A 17,979-nucleotide genomic window follows, 5' to 3' on the forward strand; every position below is an offset into this window, starting at 1 on the left:
GTTTTGTGCTGTAAAGTATTTATTTTTCATTTAGCTTTACCCATTTTGATTATTTTTTCTTCAAAAATTTCTACATTTTCGCAATTTCCCATTAAAATGCTCAGAAGCAAAGCTGGTGAGGCAGCAGCGAGCTGAGCCTCACCTGTGATTGCGCAACCTCTCGCTAACTGGCTGCCATTCTATCAGAGCATATTCCTCCTGTCTGTACATCGCCAATAAAATGGCAAAAAAAAACCCATTTAATATGTAAACATATTTTCCATAATTTAGCTTATCTATATAATGTACAGTGCTTTTTGTCACAAACTGTGTGTGTAAGGTGATTCGTGGGCTGAGGAGCGATCAGAAACGGCAGAGAACAGATCCGAGGTGAGGCAGGCAGTTCTCTTGCCTCATGGCAGGGGGCGCTCATGATCCCAAACATTGTGACAGCACAACTGCAGAGTAAGAGACAGCGAGCTAGCATACAGTAAATAAGTGAAGCTACACGCAAGGAGTCTACGTGTAGCGTGGCGGATACAGAGAGCGAGAAAAAGGTGGTTTTGAGTTGTATTTCAATATGTTTCCCTTTGCTGTGCAGCATAACACTAAATTAATCATATCTATATTTCCAAGTTTCATTGAGTAAACTGTATTATTCTACCTTGGCAGCGCGGCTTGCATGGCATGTGAAAGTATAGACTTTTTGCCCTTCAGTGTTGTTCGTATGCGCGAAATTTCCGTATGTAAACAATAACATGCAGGGGGTCTTATGATTTTGATTTAGTCAGTGCCTCACCAGCCATGAACCTCACTGCACGTCACTGGCCTCAGTATATGTGCACATCGATTTATCCTTATGTCAACCTGGCTACATGTTTTCGTGATTCATGCTGCTACTGTCTCTGTAAGTTTATTATTTTATTAAAGTTCTAATTTTTCAACCAATATTTGCTCTAGATTTGGGTTTGTGGCAACAACAAATATGACACGTGTAGCTTCAAATACAGCCTCAATCCATACCTTGTAATTTCCCCCAAATCTTTTTTTTTTTTTTTTTTAGCTTGAATTGTTTATTTTCTCCTGGCTTATTCCATCCTGTTCCCTATAGACTTTTTCCTTTCAACTCATCTTCCCAATGCTTGGACGAATCACTCTATGAACATCCAACTTTTAAAAAAAATTATAATATGACCACAACATTGGACTTCTTTTTTTTTTTTTTTTAATTGAAATCCCTTTTTATTTATTTGTCTAATATAGTTAAAATTTTGAGAAGCAGAATTGTCTTGTGCTCATTAGCTGCAAGCCATACTCCTAAAAATTAAAAGAATTCACTGAGTAAAACGAGTTTTTGTACCAAAATACGTAAACTATTTTAAATAGAACTCTAAATCATTTAGATACATTTTGAAAATAAAAATGCAAAAAAAAAATAATCTAAATCTTGCATTGTATCTAGCTCCGCCCCTGTTTTAAACCCCTTCTCTCTCCCTTTCTCCGTTTTGCTCTCACCCCCTCTCTCTCTCTCTCTCTCTCTCTCTCTACCTCTTCCCTCGTTCTCTCGCTTTTCAATCTCCTCCGTCCTACCAACAACAAGTGAGGACCAGCGCTGCACGTCCGTCCTTTCCCTGTTCAGCGTCGGGGCTTTGAGTTGAGTTATAGATGTCTTCTGGAATTTCTTTTCCCCTCGTCCATTTCACTGCTTAATCGATGGGGATGACAGATTGCAGGTGCAGCGGCGGCGTGCGTTAGAACCAGCAGGGACGGCGTGTGGTGCACTAGGACCGGGGAGAGACTACTCTCATTGTGGGCATTGGAGCTGTAGAGGGAACCCCTCCACCCCCCCCCGTCCCCCCCACACACACACTGGATCTGGCGATTATATCCATACATTTCTTTTTCTTCCCCCCACCCCCCATCATCGCGTCCACGGGGATCGCACCAACGAGTGTGTTCAGGAAGCACACAAGAGTGGATTTCTAATTCGGCGTAAAAGTCAGCTATTAGATATTTTTGTTGCCTTTTGAAAAAAGAAAGGGGGTGAGGTTGTCATATAATCTTTCTTAGGTTCTAGAAAAATCTTTTTTTTTTTCCCCTCATCGGTCTTTACCTTCATCTCCAAGAGCGCAAAGTGACATCTGCGCTACAAAGCGCCCAGTGCACTTTCTTTTCCTCAAAAAAAAAAAAAAAAGAAAGAAAAGAAAAGGGGGACAGAAGCATATACAAACCTTCATTGGCTGAATGGGTAACCTCGCAGAAACACAGATCACCTCCAGCTTGCAGCCACTGTACGCGCACGGTTTTTTCCTCTACTAACCGGGAGTTGTGATGTCCAGAGCCTTCCCCGCTGACTGACACTCGGCGTCGTACCATTTTGGAACCGAACTGAAGGTAGGCCAGTTTTGCTTCTTCTTCTTCTTCTGGGCTTGCTTACGTATTATGGTGCAATTTGGCAAAGTTTTCAAACATCATTTAAAAAAACAAACAAAAAAAACTGGCTATATGATTATTTCATAGACGCATTCCTCCTGTCTCACTCTGGGGTTCTCTCGGACAATTGAAGTTGGTCTGAAAACAAAACAGTGATAGAGGTGCAGGGAGCGTAATCAGCCTGACGCTTGGAGGAGAACTTAAGCGCCTGGCAGATGCGATCAGTGCCAATATCTGTAGGCTGTCAGAAATGTTCCGAGAATTGGATTATTTTTCGAGTGAAATTTCAGCGACTGTTTTGAGCTTCCCGAGCTCAATCATGGAGATTCCGGAGGAGCCCTCTGCAGTGCAGTGTCTCGTACATGCACCGAGCCGCCGGGCTCACCGGAGCTCACTCAGGAGGGGATTTAGATAAAGGTGTAAGCGAAACGGAAGCTCTTCCCGAAGGCAAGCCTTATTGTACACACAACCCATTCTTTTATATGAGCTGCAGGTTCAGCAACAAAGCAGACGCTTAAAAACACACACGCGTTAAAACTTATGCTGTGTGTGTGTGGGTGTGTTTGTGATGCAGTTTGAAAGGATTGGATGAGGCTTCGCGTCACTTGTTACAAATAACCAAAAAAGTCGTACAGATTTCATGTCCTGTGGGGAATGAAAGGGACAACAGAAATGTGACCATGTTGGAGCAACCGATCAGGCTTATTCCGATCCTCTGTACCAGTCCGCCGAGGAAGACAGCGAGGCGGTCCGTTGGGTGGAACCGCAGGAATACCGACGCATGACGCAGGAATCGGAGCGATGGACAGGGATTGTGTGTTTTCTGCTGATGTCCCGCATTTAATCGCTGTTTCTAAGGCTGCGTTTGTTCAAGCCCGGTTCAGAGAAATTGCGGGTGGTCTGCCCGTCGGCGAGCATGTGCTTTGAACGAGCCAACACGCACGAGTTAAGTCTCTCGCTGCCTCTCTCTTATATTGGTTTGCCAAGGCCGTTCACATTGTTTAAAAGTCAAACTCAACCAAAACTGTGAATGTTAGCAGACACCCAGCTCGGGCATAAACCCGGTCAATCGTATCTGACAGCCTCCACCCAAACCCTCTTTTTATAAGCTTGTCAAAGGCCTACATCTAATTGAGCTTGCAGGGGCCACTTAGAGGTGAGCCACGTCTTCATCTAGCTTTGTTAACAGCTTTAAAAAAAAGATACTGAGTGAAAAATGTCCTCTCTCTAAAACATGATAAGTGCGGTTTTTTTTTTTTTTTCTTTGCTTGGCGCACAGAGCCCGTCGTTAATGAATTCGCAAAGTCGCTTGTGTCTGATGTTGCAAAGTGCGGGAGATAACTGGCAGCTCGTCGCTCCCGCCGGCAGCGCCTAGTCAGAAGGAAGATGACAGGAACTGTCCGTGGTGCTCAAACAGACAGCTCCTTTGTTCGAGTCTGGCCTCATTTTGTGGAGTTGGTGCTGCGGTAACTCTGCCGTGAATCCAACTCTAAAATGCTTGAGCTGCAAGACTAAGATTAAAACATGAGAGTATCTGATGCTGATCGCAAATATATATATATATATATATATATGTTCCCTTTTGATAAAGTAACATATTGTTATGACTACCTGCTTAGTGCGTTTTGTCCCACTTTGGCTGCTAGGAAGGCCTGACCTGTAGAGGGTTAAACTTCATTAGAGCCCTGAAAGTGACCTGGGGTGTTTAGCAGCATCATGTTAGGTCTCTTCAGTCCTGAGTGTTTATTAGCCGCCTTCTACAGATGCGATTGAATCGAGATGTGGGGAATTTGTTGAACCATTTCTTTCTCTGTGGCAGACAATGTTCCGTGAAAAAAGACAATATTTACCAGTGAATAAAATTTCCTCTTGGACTTTTCTGTCTGTTGACTCTTATTGGAAAATGTTGTTTAGAAATAGTTTTCATCCAAAATATCAAAGTTCATTTAACAATGTGGCTTTCCATTGAAATCAGGAAAATAACAATCGCATATCCTTGATTTAAAAACCCAGTTGTATAGGAAATAAATTAGTTTTTTTTAATCCTATTGCTTTTCACTAATGTGCTTTTGTTGTCCTGAGGGAAGGAGTTTAAACTCGTTGTTGGACTATGTTGATGGACACTGAACACTGCTGACTGAGCAGTCCATATTAAATATATATTCAGTATATGTGGTCCCCACAAAGCCCTCTTCAGAATTTCTGTTTCTCCTGCTTCTTACATCAACTTTGAGGATTAAATGTTCGCTTGCTGCAGAATATGTCATGATGAAATGGCAATTTCTATTTGCTTCACATGTTGGAGGTCTTGATGTGAGGCCTGACTTGTGTACATCATTGTTTTTGGTACAAGATCGCGGTTTTTCCTCTGTTACGACACTGCAATCAGAATTTGTTGACGGGTCATTTGTGAAAACGGACTTTATGGAAGAAACGATGTTGATTCTCTAAAAATAAAATGGCAAAATGTGAGCTTGTAATCTAATTTAGGTAACTTATGATTACACAGAGAGCTCACTTTGATGTATTTGATGATTTAATGCTCGTAGCTGAATGTCATATGACAACATATATTCTCTTACTGTAAATTATATACAACATGCTGCAGTTCTGAAATTAATCAACATTTCAATTCAGTGGATACTTGAAACAATTAATTATTCAAGAGTACTGTTTTGTGTCGAAACTGATACAAACAGACCCATTTTCATTTTCCAAATTGTATCACTTCTTCCAGTAGCAGCACTGCAATAACAATCCCTCCTCCTGTCACTGCAGCCGCAAAATAATCCCCTACAGCTGGAAGTTATAAACTATGGTAACATGACGATTACATCGAGAGAAAAATGCATATGCGACCGTCTTTAGTCGACAGGGCAAGCAAAAAAGATCTTCAGAGATACTTTACCAATGAGGCAGACAGAGAGAAAAAATGATTGCCACAGACTAGCTGCACTAATACATGCTTGCCAAGTTTTGGATTTAGAAATAAGGGAAATTTTCCCGCCGTTCCACCGGCCCGATCGAGGTCCAGTATCCTTTACATTTTAAGACAGGTTTAGAAGAAATTTAACATAACTACATGTCAACCACTTATAAACTACAATTAGGTGCTCATACTCTGAAAGGCCTACCTGTGTTAACACTGAAATGCTGTGGACATTCTTAATTACATAAGCCCCATAATAAAGCCTAAATGAAAACACAAAAGGGAACTGAAGCACATTTATTTATTTTACATATTCAACCATATCTATTCCTTGAAGGAAACAAAGTCGTTCATGCAAAACTTTCATGTGATTTAACCTTTATTGTAACCTTGGACATGAAGCTGTGTGAATTTATTGGTGTTAACATGATTTGTCTTAAAAAACTGAAAAATGTCAAAAACGACTTGATGACGCACTCTTGCTGGTTGATTGTGGTCCTGGGCACACAATCTCACCCGTTCACTGTTTTTCAGACCACCACTTTTTGTGGAAAACCTTGTTTGTTCCCGCTGTCGGCACCTGCCACAACCTGGGTGGCAGTTCTCGTGAGGCTAGTGAAAGATTTCAGTTTGGAGAAGAACAGGAATGTTTATCATTATCATATTGGAGATTTACATGAAAATAATAATACAGTAGGAGGTCAGGAAAGAGGGTTAAAATACATTAGCTTCCTGACCAGTACGGGAGATTTGATGGGTATGCGCTAATGCTATGACGCATGTTTGGGAGCAATGTAAGAAGGTCAGAAAAGCTACAACAGTGAAATGGTAAACCTCTACAACTAAGGCTAAGGCTTATGTAAATTTTTGCTTCACAGATGTGTTCAGCCAATGACTGGGTTCTGTACCAATGTCCCAAACCAAGCAAGAGTCCATTCTGCTGTGGTACAAATTAAACCAGGATGACGTTAATCCCCTGTTGGCTCAGTTGGCTACTAATTAGTGAGGCAACAAAACAAACCAGTGTACCCCCTCTGTTACTCCACCATTTAATTGTAAAGTCATTGGAGATTAATGTGGCAAATAATAACAAAGGTACATGGTGGAGCCAGACTGAAGCTGACAATTGGAGCAGAAGAAATGGAACCCATGGCAACCCACCTTGCTGTTGTGGTTGATCACTTGAGAAAAATATTCAGCAAAATTAGCAGAAAGACAGAAATTGTACAGGAATCCATTTGTATGGACCAGTATTTTTTTTTATTACTCTGTAAAAGTAGGTTTTGTATGCACCCCGTACGTACATGTTTGTTATGAAACATAATTTATTTTAGTATAGAATGATTCTTTATTTGTCCCTTAGGAGAATCCACATAAAGTTAACAGGGAAATAGAAGCACAAGGTGGCTCACAGATTAGCCATTATAAAAAATAAAATAGTTGCATAAACGAATAAACCATACATACTTCCACAAAGGATTATAACACTTGTACTGTTAGCTTGCAAAAAGTTCTACCAAACAAGTAAACAACAGCTAAACTTATTATCAGGATTGCACATAGGATGATGAGCTATGTGTAGTTTTATGATTTAGCAAATTTGGGTTCAAGAATAAGTTTAATTTTAGACATTAACGCATGAGACAAAATCATTTCTGAGCTAGAAAAAGACTGAGCATGGAGGGGCCTGAAAACATCAAGGCTTGACCTTAACACTGCTGGACAACTTTGTGGTAACAAGTTGGACACTTGATACCACAAAGCAAAAAATAGTTCAGTGACAGTTTTAAAGGGGTGGTATTGTGTATTTTTCAGCACTAAATTTATAGCACAACACCTTTTGTTAACTTATAACAAATTTGATGTTGCAAATTTGACACCTTAAAACTGGCCTCTGTCTCTTTAAGAATCTCTTGATCTTTCCGACACTTCGCTTTCAGCACGTCATCAGAATCCTGCTGTTCTATTACGTACTTTACAACCGTTCTTAGGAGCCTTGGACTGAGAAGTAGTTTGTATAATAAGCCCAGCAGACTCGCAGTCCCACCAGGTGTTTGCTAATAGCTGCTGCCTCTAGTCTGGAGGAGCTGAGTGGGGAAAAGCATGGGGAAGGGTTGGTCTGTGGGGCAGAAGCTCACCTGGAGATTGCCCCTTCAAGGAGGAGCTGTATGGAAACTGGTGGCGCTTTGTATGAACAAGTGTTTAGGCACCCCGAATAACTGCCATGGGAGATTCAAGGATTTCTCAAAAATGCATGAAAGAGTCAAAGCAACATTACAGGCATGTTTTTGGTGAGGGAATAACATGACAACACGGTTTTAGATTATATCCCCCACTCCTTTAAGGGGCACAAGAGGAAGTCCAAATCTTTGAGATCTCAATCACATCTACCATCTGTAGGATGTGATGGGTAACCAAGTCTCATCCATGGAGGCCTCAACTCAACTACAACTTACTACTCTGAAAGGATCTGCTGTAAACATTTGGTGCCAGATTCCACAACAAACTTTCTGCGCTCTAGTGGAATCCATGCCTCAATGGGTAAGGGCTGTTTTGGCACTAAATGGGCATCGGCGTTCTGTTAAACAGCACAATAAGCACAGTGTAATATACGTCTGCTGTATATTAAGAAGAGTAGACATCATTGCGTCAATAAAAGCCATATTGGCAGCATTTCCAGACCTGAATGCCTCCCTCCTGCTTCTCACAACTTTCTTCAATTAAAGCATTTAGTTTTTGTGATGCAGTGTGGATTCCACAGGGTTAAAGACATAATGTCTGATAGTGTGTGCAGACTGCACACCGTGTCTGCTATAAACACAGCTGGGGAACTGATACACCGCCCAAGAGGAAATCAAATTAACTCTGGGGGAGCTGTGACAGCTTCTGTGAACCCAATAATTGACTACAATGCTTTTCTGTGATTACTGTTGCACAATATCTCTGAATGTGCATGATCCTGAGTGTATATCAAAATGTCCTTAACTGGTTACCGTGCTGGAGCTCGCAAAGGGTAACTGGGGACTACCGATGCTAAGCGGGGCCATTGTTGTTGGTCATTTCATTTCATAGAATATGTGGCAGATGTTCCCAGAACTAGACCTACCAAAATGATGGACAACGTGCGTTCCCCCCTACTGACATTGATTGAATTAAGCCACCCTGCAGACCCATTGCTTTCCCAAGGAGGAGAAGGCAATCCTGCAGTGAGGTTTATCAATAAGCGGGTGGTTGGAGTGTGAGTGCTGGTATTCCCCGTGGGCAGACAGCCGGTGATGAGGAAAGAACTCGCTCAGGGAGAGTCCCTGATCACACGGCAGATTGGGAGCCCTCGGTGCTAACGTCTGTTGGTCCCTGCCGCAGGGGAAGAACTGGGTGGAGCCACACAGAGCTGACCCAGAAGCACACTCTGGGCCAACTTCAGGTCAGCCTTCATGCAGAAACCAGATCTGTAGATGTGTAGCTGCGTGTAGCAGTGCTGTGTATTTTTGTATTGCTAGATATTTTTATGCCATTAAATCATAATTTCATGCTTTTGTATTTGGTCAGATTATCAGAACTGGGATCAGGTGACAGATTAGGAGCCAAAGCATCTTGAAAGCCAGGGATTGTTTCTTTTTTTTTTTCTTTCTTTTTGATGGCTTTGTTTTGAAGGCTGGTTGCTTTGACGTGGACCCCCTTGAGGCCACTGGCAGCTGAGCTCCCACTGTGGCAGATTGATATTTGTAATTTAAGGGAAGCTGTCACACAGCATCCTCCAGATGGAGAGAGCTGCAGAGGCATGCAGTCGATTAAACATGGTTTGTTTAGAAATAATCATTGTGATGCGGGAGCCGGAGAGCTATTTCAGGCAAATTGGCTCCAAGTTTAAAAATCTTCAATTACACACTAACACAACTGAGCATGTTTTAATAACACACGCGTGTGGAGTGCAGAGTGAATGGGAGGGAAGTTCCTGAGAGCAAAAGATCAGAGCAGCGGGAGCAGGTCAGTGATTTGTTGCCATGCTGCAGAAGAGGTTGTGGGATGGGTTGAGTGCAAATTCATTATCAGCATGCAGACGCGCACACACACAATCACATGCATCTGGAACAGAGTTGTTTTTTCTTCCTTTTTGTTTCGTTGATTGACATCAAGACAAGAATAAAGTGAATACAAAACGCTGCTTAATTAACTACAGTGTCGTGCAACAATGGCTTTGGTTTGACTATGAATAACTTAAGTGCCAAGGGCAATTATTAATAAAGTTTGTAACTGTAATCAGAATTCACCTGATTATCAGAAATTAAAAGCCAAACAGCTCTCTATCTCAGTCATTGTCTTCTGAATATGTGTGTGGTACTACAAAAGAATAGATGGGGTAAATTCTCACGGAGCAACCCTCACACACATATACCCCCCCCCCCCCCCCCCCCCCCCCCACACACACACACACACACCATAAAAACATCCTTTCTCCAATACATGAACTTAATATAATCCTTCAACTTCCAGTTAAAATACTTTAGTGAAGAACTTTTTAATTAAGCTAGTAACGTTTAACTAAACTATTACATTAAAATGGACTAAAATAATGTGAACTGTAACATTGTCACTTAAATGTTTCATTTATATTCAAATGTTAGTGTTTGAAGTATCTACCATTGTATTGTTCTGCTTTGAAGTAATTGTCAATGAAAGAAAGTACAAAGTATACAATTTGTTTTATTTTAGGTGCAGGAATCTAACATCACACTCACTTTGCATATATTTATATCGAAAGCAGTTTACAACTGAACTAATTTAGTTGAGGATCTACTGAGGATTCATCCAAAATGTCAGATTTCACCTATAAATAAGTGAAAGACTAGGATGAGAGGACAATGTGGAAAAATATAGGTAAAAAAGGTGAAACAGGAAAACTGGAAATGAGGCCAGATAAACCCATTTAGGATTAGTAATTCACTACGACAACTAGTTCATTCTGTTTGTTTTGAAGATCAAACAATTTATTATTATTGCATTGGTCAGGTTGAGGCTGCACAGTGGCGCAGTTGGTAGCTCTGTTGCCTTGCAGCAAGAAGGTCCAGGGTTCGATTCCCAGCCCGGGGTCTTTCTGCATGGAGTTTGCATGTTCTCCCTGTGCATGCGTGGGTTCTCTCCAGCTTCCTCCCACAGTCCAAAAACATGACTGTCAGGTAAATCCTACTTAGGTGTGAGGGCATGGTTGTTTGTCCTGTCTGGCTCTGTGTTGCCCTGCGACAGACAGCGACCTGTCCATGGTGTACCCCACCTCTTTCCTGAAATGTCTTGCTGGAAATACTCACCAGCAGCCCTCCCGACCCCACTAGGGACAAGGATGCAAGAAAATGGATGGTCAGGTTTGAAAATGACAGTGAAACATTTAAGTTTTTCTTATACTTTTATTAACCATTGTAATAGTTGGAACCAATAAACCTATTGTGACTTTGGATTTAGTATCTAAAAATGGATCAAACTGGACGAGTGCAGGAAAAGAGTATACACAAGCAGAAATTTACAGTCCTATCTATATAATTTGTTTATCTGGACAGCCATTTGAAAAATAAAATATCTGTAGTATATGGGACTTGAAAGAAGCAGAATGTGATCCTGTAAATTGCATCTACAAATACATATACTCCCATTATGGTGATGTACATCTGCCTTATTTCAATAGAGTAAATAATACTCTTCCATCGCTTTCCAATGCTTCTGACACTTCAGATTATGCAATTCAATCATCAGGTCAGCCAGGTTGTCCCAGACGTTTTGGACATGTCCTGAACTTTTGTTGTATAAACTCTAAAAATGCTTTATTTATTGTAAATATGTTTCATTACTGCAGAATTTAAGCAAGTGCTAGAGGTACAAGCGCAACAGTGAATCACTAATAACACTAATGACACTCCATGCAGAAGATTTCAATTCAAGTGGCTCCAGCTGATAGCACCCGTACGTTCTGGTAAATTTAGCCAGTCATTATCTGACCTCTTCAAGGCACTTACAGAGCACTCCACATCACAATATAAACACTTTATAATGCAAGCAAATACTTGAATGACACCAGAGAATCAGAGTTTCCAAATAATGTATAATCTCCTTACACTTTTACCAGTAATAAGTTGTTTTGTTATGTACATACACATGGAAACATTTCAACTATGACAGCAGCTTGAGAATATTTATAGAGCCTCTAACTTAAATTAAATATTTTTTTTGTGAGTGATTTACTTTTACTCCTTAATCTGACAGAACACTTATTCCAGGTAAAATCACGAATACATTTTACCAGAAGGTTCAACCAAAAGTTGACTTCCGGGACTTCAAAATATCAATTTCTGTATTCAAACATTGTTATAAGATAGACGAGCAATGCTTTTTGCTAAATAAGATGTAGCTACTTGCACAGTGACAGAAAAAGGCTGAAAAGATATACCTAGACTGCAGCACGTTTACGAGCTCAGAGCCTATAATCATTAGCATTTCTTTTTGAATACTTGATCTAACATCAATAGATCAAGTATTCATTGATTTTTGTGTTTATTAGCCAAGTTAAATTAGTGCTCTATATACTTAATATTACAATAGTCTGAAAAAGCTTGCCAAATACCCACTGCAGACAGCTGACAAACATAAAATCAGTTTCATAGGTCTCTATTACATTGTTTCAGAAGGGCTTTTCATCATATTCAGTTCTGGGATTATAGCTTTTATTGTTGGGTGGGAAATGTGAGCACATCTTTAATGAGATTGATCACAGACATTATCCTCGCACAATATAATTTGTGGCATTTCATTACCTCAATGGAACTCAGCATCTGCAAAAATGTGTCTTTCTCATTTTTATTTATTTTTTTGCTCAAACATTTTCTCAGTTGCAAGAGAGACTCTTTTACCTTAATAGTTTTTCAGGTTGAACCCAGTCAATTCCTGAACTCCAAGGCTTAATCGGGAGGCAAGCCTTGCTTTCCCATCAGGCCTTTCATCAGGAGGGTGTGTTGGTCTTCCTTCTCTGGGCAAATTTTTGTGGTAGTTTTCCATTAATAATCATCAAATTGCTTATTAGGCTCTTCTAATAAGCAATAAAAACTTATCTAACTGATTGACATTCAATGTCAACAATCAAGTTCTTAAGTCCCTTGATTGAAATAAACTGAGGTTTACTAAGAGGCTTTTCTGAAACTTAGAGGTTATGGAGGAAGATAACATCATTGTGACTGTAGATGAAAAATACACTGCAAGTGTCTTCTATGCAAACCATTTTTTTAACAAGTCAGAATCTGGCGAGGTGTTGCAGTCGGGACAAAGAAAAACTGTAAGGTAAAATCAAGGTCATATGGGCCTTTACAGATGACTCCAAAAGTTAAAACTTTTGGAGTCATTTTGTTTGAAAGACACTTTGCCCTTCCAGGTACTCTGTGTGTATGTATTCCAGTCCCATCAAGGACAATTTTGCTTTTTTTCTAATGTGATTGAGTCAGACTTGACACCAAGCTTCAACAGATCTCATTTTTGACCCTGCTGTTATTAATCTCTCCAGCCCTGATCACATGCTGGCTATAAAACACGGAGGCTGGACCACACCAGTTCTAATGGAATCATTCTCTCAGCTGTCACTTTGCATTGGTTCTGGGCAAATCTCAGCAATGTCCCATGGGACGAGAGATAAAATATGAACTGTCGCAACTCGTGCACACACTCAGCTCACACACAGGAAAAGAGCACAGGAATGTAGAACGGAGAAACACTCTTCTGTCTTCCTCCCTGACACATAACACTTTTTGCACACAAGACTAGCTCTGGAAAATTGCCTTGTCATACAAGATGAGATTGTATTTAAAGGTGTAATTTAATCATCTCTGTTTTTTTGTAGAATTGGTGCAGAAAGTGAATCACTGTGGGTAGGGTTCCTTGGAGATATTGAATGTTGAGAATCCCAGAGCTGGCAGTGGCATGCCGGAAAATTGTTACAGTTTTAGGTATTTGATTTGGTCACAGCAATGAAATTGCGAGCTAGGATCTGTTTAAAGGCAGCCGGTTCATAAAAGAAACAGACAGGACACACAAAAAAGGTTATCTCCGTTTTTTCCGTACCCTGATTTGTCCACATGCTGCTGAAATCCAGTGAGATGACACAGATTTAAAAGAAGGAAAGACTAAATCATAGACAAGGTCATGGAAGAATTGGCAACAGAGAGACAGAACGAAAAGCTGCAGTGAGAGGAAAAGAGAGCTAGAAGCATTTCTACAATTTCTTAAGCTCTAACACTCCACCCTCTTATGTTGTCAGCTGCAGTGGTCTGTGTTATGGAGCAGCAAGTCTCTAGGGAGTGGGGACTGCCATAAATATTGCACTGTTTTGAACAGCCGTCTCTGATGTTGGGAGCCGATTGTGTACAGGATGCTGGCTATTAGCGCCATTGGCCGGTAATGAGTGGGAACCAATTCCCAGCCAACTGTTAAAGGTCTTTAAACACTCTTCCAATCGAGCTCACACAGACCGAGACACATGGCAACAATGGCAACAACAGAAAGCCTCCGTGTTGGAAGATATGTTGGAGTCAAAACTCTCAGATGGGCAGATTTCTTTAAAGGATGAAAGCAGATTGTCTTTAAGGAGGTTTAATGATGTATGACTGCTGATGTCTCAGTTTGTTGAGGCTGTGACATTGGTGCATGTTTGCCGAAGGTCAGTGACATCAATGTGTCTGTTTATCTTACATATGCTTGTGTGTGTGTGTGTGTGTCTGTGCTCACTAATTTGACACACAAGCCCAGTCAGTCCTGTTCTTGGCTCCAGCAGTGATCTGGCACTTCTCCTAGTCCTGCAGCTCCTGCAATGCATCGCTCCCTCCCTCTCTTTCCTGCTGCCTCTTTTCCTTCTCTTCCTTCACCTCCTTCTATCCTGTTTTCTTACCCTTCCTTCCTTACGCTGGTGCAGATTTTTTCTCATTTTCAAGAAACAAAAGAGAGATGACAGGGGTTTAACCCAAGCATCCCCCCACTTTATGAGTGATTTGGACACTGACAGTAAAATGGGAAAAATTATGTAGATGTACACACCTGCTGAAAAGAGCTGTTGCCATTTACATGATAGACCAGCAATCGAACCTTGAACACCTTGAGCAACCTCGCAGCAGGGACACACACATTCAGCCATGCGTACCCAACACGGCACTGTCTGTTTGTTCACAAAACTCCTGTAATTAGATCCCATCTGAGATAACTGGACTGCTCCCTGCAGGGCCTTTATGCTACTCTGAGGCCCACAGCAGCTGCATTATGGTTGGAGAACAATCAATGATACTGACTGAATGCGTGTGTGTGTGTGTGGGGGGGTCTTTATCCAGCGTTTTAGATATTACTGCTGAAACAACTAGATGAAGTGGATGCGTTACATTAGACCTCAACAGTCCTTCTGAGATTTGAAATGGCCAAACATTTTTCCTTTGATTTGTTTGAAGCAGATAATTTTGTTTGACTACAGTTTTTACAATGAATGTTGCATTTATGAATTTATAGTACAACCAGGGACATAGTGTGTGTTATACAGATTTTGCCTGGGAAAAAGGCAATTTATTTTATTTTATTTGTAAAAACTGACAAAAGCAAAAGTGAAGTCAGAAAAAGTACTCTAAAATCCAAACCCACCAATGGAAAAAAACAACCTCTAAGGCAACGATCTATATTTGTAATAACTGTACGCAATGCTTTGCACCACTTGAACCTTTCCACATTTTGTGACATTGCAACCAATAAACTTCATTGAGTTTTAACTGGATTTTATGTGATAGTAAAACACAAATAATGTGTAATTGTGCTTTGGAAGGAAAATATGCTAATATACATCCATCTATTATCATACACCCTTATCCAATTTTTTTTTTGTTTACAAATATACATTTAAAATAATGTGATCATTTCTGTTCCTTTCTCTGATACGCCTAAGTAAATTCCATGGCATATGCATGCCATTAGACGCCATAATTAGAAAGCAGAGTTAGCAGATGTACTTATACTTTAATAAATTGCACAGGCAATGTGAAAAGAATATCAGTGAGCAAACTATATCATGAATAAGAAACACAGCAGAGAGATCAAACAAAAAGTTTTAAAAGTATTTATAGAAGGGTTAAGTTATAACATTATACTCCAAGTTTTGAAAATCTCAGAGCGCTGTTCAAAGTCAAACCATCCTCTGAAAATGGAAAGAGAAAATCAGAAAGTCCCATGTAATTGAAGCAGCAGAGTAGTTGTTCAAAGTACTGATTTTCAATAAACTAAACTTGGTTCTCTGATTAAAAAGTACGTTTAGAAAATAACCTTTAAGCAGGTAGTGCACATATATTCTACTAAGCCCACATTTCTGTGCTACATATAGATTTCTTTTAATTGGCTTTATATAATATTCCACTCTTAAATGTTGTTTTCCTTAGCTGGAACATTTTTATAATTAACAGCCTTAAAAACATCAGTCTGTTTATAACTATACAATATTCTGTACAGTGTGCTTTACCTAGTGAATAAAATAGTAAATTAACTTTTAAATTCTGACGTATTGAATTGGTCTGTGTGAAGATTCATGGTTTTATTTTGTTCAAAATGTTGTAAACCACTCATACATTTCTGCCCATTCCACAATAATGCACTACTATGCGTTTGCCTGTCGAATAACATGAAATGCATTGACAATTGTGGCTATAACATAACAAAAAGGGGAAAAGTTTAAAGGATATGTAAAGCCTTCCATGACACCATAGATAATTAAACTTATAATGTACCGAGGCAAATGGGTAGGCCTGTTGAGACGAAGGCAGAGGAGACAGGAGTGAAGGTCATTGGGATGTGCTTATGGAGTGTAATTCACAGACAGGGGGCTGGAGTACTACGGCTTAGTGCAAATAAGAGCAGCACATGCTCAGTTAATTAAACATTCCCAATTCATCTGCAATCCATGCATCCGTCTCTGCTGAGTTTGTAAAACCAATCGCTCACATATCTATGCATTACTTTGTGTACATCTTTGTTTTATGAAAGAAGATCTTTTCACCTCTTTTCAGGTCTGCAATATGCTTTCAGTACAATTGGCTCACCCACACTTTGATGAGTTTTCTGCAAACTACATTGTTTGATTTATTTTCCTCCCCCATTTGAACAAAGTGCTTTACAACGCCTAGAATGTACATCACAGATGACATCTCGACTTTAAATTATTCGAGTTTATTACATATTCTCAATGTTTCCTCCATTGCTTGCTCAGTCATAACTTCCAATGTTTTATGCAGCTCTGTGACTTCAAATTTTCAGTTGTTAAAGTTTTATTGAGTTCAACGATGTAATCAGTCACCAAAATTTGTCCATCTCAATGTTCCTCCAGGATAATTCAAAAGTTTCTATATCTGTTTTATATAGATACATGCAGATAACAATACAGTTCAAATGAGAAATGAGTCAGCATCTAGTATCTGAATAACTGGCTTAAATATCTCAACAGGAAAATATTTAATAATAAATTATTTTTGCATAGACAATCAAGTTCAGAAAATATTATTTGTGCTTCTTTGAGGTTTTCCAATCACACTTAGAATAGCATTAAAGATCACTGGTTAATTTGTTTATCCTCATTAGTTGTCTTCAGCTTGCAATTTCAATGTCATTATACCGACATGTAATTAATGACCAAGCTGCACAAAATCTGGTTAATAAATCTAAAGAAAAAACTAAACAATGGAGTAGTCCCCTAAGTGGCACGGAAAATGTATTTGCTAGGATCGATAGTTTAAGTAACTGTAGGTTTCTGTGAAAAGTCTCTGGATAAATTGTCATGATTCTCTACTGCTTTGGTTTTGTTTGAACTTTTTGGTCATTGCCAGGTCTCTCCATATAACTTTTTTGTTTTGAGTTTTTGTCCTTTCTTGTGCTCTGCTCTCTGTGCATTTTGAGTTATTCTCTTAGATCAGCGTTCTGCTCCCTCTGTGTTAATTAGTTTTCTCTCTCGGTTTCCTTGCTCTCATTCTAACACAGCTGTTCCACATTCCCTCTGATTGAGCTCATCTGGTTCCAAGGCCATTTCTCCACCCTCCACCGTTAAGCTTACATGTTACATATGCTATTCTCTCTGTGCTATAATTATAAGTCTTTATTCAATCTTTTAATTTTTCAATGCTTTGCCTGCATTTGGGTCCAACTAAATACCAAACATGACAGAAACAGAGTTGAGTTAATGGCTTGTCAAATCTAGTTCCAAAATGTATTTTTCTTCTCTTAATATAACTTGAAATGAATGAATTTTTGTAATGGTTAATGCAAAAGTGTAATTGTATATCTTAATGTCAGTGTCAGTTCTGCTTTAGATGATTATATAAATAAAAATGTTAAGCTAAACCATGTAATAGAATATTTCTACAGCAATGTTTTCAACTACACGTTCACCATTGGTATCTTTTTCAGGTGCCAGGGTAGCTTCCTAAGATCATTCTTAACACACACACACACACTTCCCCCGTATTTAAGGAATTATATTGCAAAAAGATTTACTCTAGGAAAAGGCTCCATTAGTGGAGTAGTAATTATTGTAACAGTAGGAACATTGGGATGAAGGTTGTGGAGAAAGATGATTTTAAATTAGTTAGTTTGGG

General features: G+C 39.7%; 1 protein-coding gene across 6 annotated transcripts in view; it reads left to right on the forward strand.

Moving 5' to 3' along the window:
- The first annotated feature begins 1,542 nt into the window (after positions 1–1,542).
- The window catches only part of il1rapl1a (interleukin 1 receptor accessory protein-like 1a), a 208,557-nt gene continuing 192,120 nt past the window's right edge, over positions 1,543–17,979 (forward strand). For 4 of the 6 annotated variants that reach the window (XM_032567302.1, XM_032567303.1, XM_032567301.1 and 1 more), the window contains exon 1: positions 1,543–2,373. The gene's annotated coding sequence lies outside the window, so the exon portion shown is untranslated. The remainder of the gene's footprint in view (positions 2,374–17,979) is intronic. The other 2 variants (XM_032567305.1, XM_032567307.1) reach the window with 1 other exon arrangement.

Source organism: Xiphophorus hellerii, chromosome 7 (assembly GCF_003331165.1).
Source record: "Xiphophorus hellerii strain 12219 chromosome 7, Xiphophorus_hellerii-4.1, whole genome shotgun sequence".
Lineage (NCBI taxonomy): Eukaryota > Metazoa > Chordata > Actinopteri > Cyprinodontiformes > Poeciliidae > Xiphophorus > Xiphophorus hellerii.